The following is a 6,453-nucleotide window of genomic DNA, read 5'->3' on the forward strand; positions in this document are numbered from 1 at the left end:
TTTGGGAGTATGTGGTTGTTCCTGCTAAGAGTTGGTTAATGGCCATTGGCGGGCGAGAGAGTTTCTTGACTTGTTGACTTCATGAACGGCTATGAGTTTCCGCATGTTTCTAAAAGAAGAGAGTGAATCAAAACTTTCTTCAAAGGTACGAGGAGATACCACTCACAATCCATAGTAAATTCCTCTCGCCACTTCCACTCGGGAATATCCTATCCGCTGAAGTACAATCTACCGGGTTCTCTGATGCTTCATATTTGACCTGCTGACAGTTGAGACACCGAGCTACATAATACTCACTAATATCTTTCTTCATTCTCCTCTCACCAGTCAGTGTGCCTCTAGGGCAAATCCAGATACATCTTCGGGCACCCCGGATGAATGGAATACCTGGCGAGCTGTGGGCCTCCTCTAATATCAAACTTCCGAAGCCCATCCACACTTGGGTCATGTCAAATTCACGGTGCCGCAAATTCGGCCCCATATGGGTGTTATCGTATCTCTGCAGATGCGACTCCGCCTCATCGACGCCATCAGATCAATTCAAATAGTCAACCAGGAAGAAGGTTGCTGAATGAATCAGTGCGTTGTATGCTCTGAGTATTCTCGCTCTTACGTTGTGTAGAGTGTAGCTCACATGCCAGGAGTAGTGGAAGTCTAGACAAGCTACTGGCATTGTGTTGATGGCGCTCTTGTACCTCATCGATTGGTAGCGACTTACGGTCTAATAAACAAGGGAAAGAGTCGGCGAGAAAACTACAGCAAGGCCAACACCTCGAATCCTAGGCCCGAAATGAGACTAATTCATCGACACACTCCCGAAGTTGGCCAAAAGCCATGACATCGATCTGCAAAGGGCCTCAACCGCGCACAAGAACGTGGGAATGGTTAATGACCAAAGCTAAAGACCCATAAGGCTGAGAACCGTGTTCAAAAACGCGTGCGACTAAGTACGTTTCAGCTTAACGGCATACGGGCCATAACGTTGGCCTTCCCCGGATAGATACAAAATGGTAAATGCCCGGTCATAGTCCCTTGGAGTAATCTCAAAATGTCCACCTCCGCTGCCTCAAATTAAGGATCCTTCCGTTTTGACAATGCTGAAGTTGCGATGATCAGTATATACCGTGCACAAGATACGCCATATAAGTGTGCCGTCCAAATCTTCAACGCATGATACTATAGCAGCCAACTCCAAATCAATGTACGGGGTAGTCTGGCTCAATGAGGTTTTCAACTGACGAGAAGCATATGCAATAACTCTACCCCTCCTGCATCAACACACATCCGATCCAACCTTCGAAGGCATGCAACAATACAACAGTGTAAGAACCTGAGGGGAATGGCTAAAAACTAACACTGGAGTGTGGTAAAGCTGTCTTGAGCTTCTGAAAAGCTCTCCTCGCGCTCGGTCTGACCCATAAACGAATGGTGCATCCCTTCTGCGTCACTTAGTCAAGGGCGAAGCCAATAGAGGAAAAACCCTGACGAACGCGGCGATAATAACCTTGCGCAAACCGAGGAAACCCTTCGAATCTCTGTGGCTGAGGAACGGTCTGGGCCAACTCTGCACCGCCTCTACGCTTCTTTGGACAAAACTTGAATACCATCACTGGAACACCACTTGTCCCAGAAAAGCCTACAGACCCAAGCCAAAGCTCACATTTGGAGAACTTTGCATAAGCTTCTCCTCTCTCAACCTCTGTAGCACCACTCTCAAGTGCGAGCATGCTCCTCCTGGCTACGCGAGTACACTAGGATATCATCCCAATAAAAACGATAACAAAATGAATCCAGATACGGCCGAAATACGCTGTTCATCCCAAGTGCATGAACGCGGCTGGGGCGATTAGTCAGCCCAAAGACATAACAGGACTCATAGTGCCATATCTAGTTCTGAAGGCAGTCTTCATAATATCCCGAAATCCCTGATCCTTCAGCTGGCGATAGCCTGAACGGAGATTAATAATTCGAGAATACCCTTGCCTCCCTGGAGTGGTCAAACAAATCAATCGAATACGAGGTAAGTGACTACCTGTTCTTTTACTGTCACAATTGTTCAACTGTCTGTAATCAAGCTACATCCTCAATTGTGCCATCTTTCTTCTTTACAAATAGAACCAGGTGCCCACCGCACGGTGACACACTAGGAGACGAAATAAACCCCTTATCTAGGAGTTACTTGGAAGTTGGTCCTTCAGTTTTTTCAAACTCTGCTGTGCATGCGATACGGAGGAAATAGAGATGGGCTTAGTGCCCGGCACCGATCAATACCGAAAATCAATGTCCGCTGTCCGGTGGCAAATGCCCCGACAGGTCCTGCTGGGAACACATCAGGGAAGTCCTCACGACGGGGACGGAATCAAGAACTAGGAGTCTCAGCTCAATATCTCTCAACGAAAGCCAAATAAGATTGACAACCTTTTCCCAACCATCCGCCGTGGGCCTTTAAGAAAAACATCACCCTGCTGGGAACATTAATCAAGTCGTACCACGCCACTCAATCCTGGCGGAATACCCGGAATATGCCAGACGTAACTATCTTAGTCATGACAAGTCCAGAAATAGCATGGTTACGAAGATAACCAAATCCATACCTAGAATAACATCAAAAATCAACCATAGCTTCAAACAGCAATAAGTCAACTCGGGTCTCCAAGACCTCCGCATATCACCTAAACAGGATCGGTTATACATGATTCCTACAATGATAGTATCGGACCCACCGGGGTAGAATACGTGACAGGAAAGCAAGACAACCTCGGGTAAGTACCCAGGTGATGAGCAAAATATGAAGATACATAGGCAATAGGTAGATCCGGGATCAAATAAGACAGAGGCAATCTCTGTGGCAGACTTGAAATAATACTATGATAACAGCATCATGAGGCAATGGCGTCTCCTGTCTGGAAGAGCATAGAATAGAGCCTGACCACCGCCAGTCCGGCCTCACACCCCTGGGGCGGCCTGGTTACCTGACCTCCACCCCTAGCTGACTGGGCGGGTAACGATGAAACAGGAGCAAAAGATGAGGGTTTGATCCTCTGCTGAGATGACTACCACGACGCCGAGGACACTGTCTCCTCATATGAACCGAACTCACCGCATCTCGTAGCAACTACCTCGGCGTCTGGACGAAGCGGACTGATGGAAACCCTCGCTGCTGAAGACCTCTGGGCTGAAGAGGCAGGTGTAGAAGCTTCTGAGCTGGAAGGGCCATAAAAGTGAAGTCCTTGGCCCTGCTGAAATCCCTGATGACCACAGCCTAAAGAGGCCCCACTGTACTCTGGACGACCTGACTGAGGAGGCTGAAAGGAACGGCCTCTGCCGCGCTGGAACTGGCCCTAGACGGACACACTGAAAACTACCTGAACTTCGAGGCCCTCTTTGCCTCTCCTCTCCTCCACCGCTCCCGACGTATCCGATGTGATATGGTGGAACCGTCCTCAATCTCTCGAGCCATGTCACTACCTCCTCAAACGAGGCACCCCATACCCTCTCTCTGGTCATCAAAAAAATGCGGAGTGAATAGTTGAGGGCAATTCAAACGAACCTCACTAATCCTTTCCCGATCTGTCGGGATCCATCCAAGTGGCATGCCGAGCTAGCTGCGTGAATCTCCAACTCGTAACTGGGTAACAGACCAATCCCCTGAACAAACCACTCGAACTGACCGTCGCAAGCTCCTCCCTGTGAAGACCTGGCGGGTACGTACTTCTCCAGAAAGAAGAGTGAGAACTGCCTACATGTAAGGGGCGCTGCACCAACCGACCTACCTTCGAAGTCCTCCCACCAGGTGAAATGCAAACCCTGAGTAACTTGGAAAGTAGTAAAAAGCCACAAACCAATCGCTCTAAGATCCGCTGCAGTCGAAGCATACACTGACACTTATCCAGAAAATCCTGGGCATCCCTCGGCCCTCAGCAACCGCTGAACATCAGAGGCCTGAAGCCTGCCGAATCTCTCAAGACGACTGGCTGCTTCATCGTCCGGCATAGCTGGAACCTCATAGGCTGGAGCTGGTGCATAACTGGTGAAACTGGAGCAACTGGAGCCAATCTGGAGAAGCTGGAGGAGCTATGGCTTGCTTCCGGTGTCCTGAAATCCCTGGGCAAAACCTGCTCAGGTGTGTGAGCAACAGGGTCTGAATGTCCTCCCCGGCCTGGGAAGCAGCTGTTTGCAGTAGAAGCTGAGACCCCTGAGCCAGGCCAGTACAAACTGATAGTATCTGTGGCCAAGGTATCCTGGAGACCAGGAATAGCAAGTAGGCACTGCTGGTGCCTGCACAGGTGCTGCTGGGACATCGACAGCTGGAGTCTGGTCCTGAACTGTGGCATGCTGGTGGGCTCAGCAGGTGCTGTCTCTGCTGCCCTAACCTCCGGACCACGACCACGACCGCAGTCACTGGCCTCTAGTGTGGTATTGTGGTCGAGATACCATCGCGTCCGGTAGCACGATTCTCGCCAATCTGCGAGAGAATAGAAATAACAGAGATTTAGTTTCTCGAATCACAAAGCCGCCGACAGAAATTTCAAGAATATGGAGTTTTTCCTAGGTTCTGCAGGCCTCTCCGAGGAGAAGTACAGGCGTCCCGTAACCGTTCTCGAGACTCTAATTAAACACGAGCTCATGACCTCTCGCGAGGCTAGTAACCTAGGCTCTGATACCAAACTTGTTCACGACCCCAATCCCGGTCGTGATGGCGCCCACACTAATGCTAAGGCAAGCCGCGACCAAATTTAATACTCTCACCAAATACTCAATCGTTACAAATAATACGATTAAGAATAGCAAATATCAAGGTTCCAATCCGAAACTAAAATAACAATAGTACGGAAAATAATAAACGAATATCCAAACATTCCCCAATAGATCTGGAGTCACGAGTCCCTAGAGCCTCTAGAATGTAAAGAGTAAATATATCCATAGTAATAAGAAGTCTAGGATATGGAAAGATAAAATGAAATAAAAGGGGAGGAGTCGGTCCTGCGGACAGTCAGGGCAGCTACCGTCAACAACTCCTGAAAATAAAACTTCCGAAAACAGTCAACAACTCGCCACTAAGTCTCCGGAGCACCTGAATCTGCACAATGGTGGCAGGGAGTAAGTGAGTACTTCAACTCAGTGAGTAATAAACATATATAATGCTGAAAGAAGAAATCCGAAATATTACAAATATAAAGTATAATCAACGATTAGCACGTTAAAACGATGAAACAAACAGACAATGAACAAATAAGAACCAAGATTATAAATACCATGAAATGGCAATGCAAAATGCACATGACCGTTCGGCGCGCCAGCCCGATCCATTTGGGTAACCCGCGCTCACATCTGGGGTTAGACTCCCGGAGGGGCTTCCCCTACAACGCCCAAGCGCAATAATTCATAGTAAATATTCGCTGCGGCGTGGCAGGCCCGATCCACACTTTAGCATCAGTCCAGATATATAATATGCATGCAAGCCACTCGGGCACAAGTCAAATTATTCATTTTAGTTTCATATTAGGAATTATAAGAGCCTAAGTGTTTAAACCTTTATTTATGTACTAATCATTTCGAGGCAGTGTCTAACTCAGGACTGATATCATGAAATATGCTAAAGCATCGTGGAAACACAGTGATAAGGAATCCCTGAAGGATGCACATGATAGGCAAAAAAGCCCCAAACAATTCATAAAATCCAAGTAGGATGATTACCAAAATAATTTCTAGTCAAGAAACGCAGTACGAACATAATTCGGAACGGACTAGGTCACAATCCCCAGTCACAATCGACCCCGCACGTCGTCAATAGAGATACGTGTCTTGCCTCAATACATAGCGTCAAAATGTGATATAACCGGGGTTTCAAACCCTCAGGTCATCATCTACATCTATTACTCACTCGAGGCCGCCACAAGTCTAGTTCGCTATGCCTTTGCCTTTCGAATCAACCTCTTCGCACGCCGAATCTGATTAAAACCACAAACGAATACATTACAATAGGCTAAAGAAACATAACCCGGTCGAAAAGACTCGAAAAACACCAAAAATTCACTAAGTTGGCCAAAACCCTAGCCCCGGGCCTACTTCTCGAAAAATTACGAAATTTTTAATCACTGGATTCCTCGTCTCGCCACGAGTCTATACATACCAATTTTACAAAATCGGAGTTCAAATGCCCTTTCAAAATCCATTTTACATCACAGCTTTCCAAGCCCTAGCTTGACAGACCCGTTTTTGATGAATTTTTCACCAATTACATGTAATTTCTCCATAAACTCGAATAAATTAGGCCAAGAGACTTACCTCCAATTGATTCTCAGTCAAACCATCGAAAAATCCTCGCCAAAGCTCTCCAAGTCGCTTAAAAAATGGTGGAAACTACCTCTTGTTTTCGCGGATGAAAAATATCCTTTAAACCTTTCTGCCAACAGCGATTTTCGCTTATGCGGTCCCCGCTTCCGCTTGTGT

General features: G+C 47.3%; 1 long non-coding RNA gene across 2 annotated transcripts in view; it reads right to left on the bottom strand.

Annotated features, from left to right (window-relative positions):
• Positions 5,039 to 6,453, bottom strand: part of LOC109235677 — a 4,053-nt gene continuing 2,638 nt past the window's right edge. For both annotated transcript variants that reach the window (XR_002069427.1, XR_002069428.1), the window contains exon 4: positions 5,039 to 5,080. This is a non-coding gene — a long non-coding RNA (uncharacterized LOC109235677). The remainder of the gene's footprint in view (positions 5,081 to 6,453) is intronic.

This window comes from Nicotiana attenuata, chromosome 12, assembly GCF_001879085.1.
Source record: "Nicotiana attenuata strain UT chromosome 12, NIATTr2, whole genome shotgun sequence".
NCBI lineage: Eukaryota > Viridiplantae > Streptophyta > Magnoliopsida > Solanales > Solanaceae > Nicotiana > Nicotiana attenuata.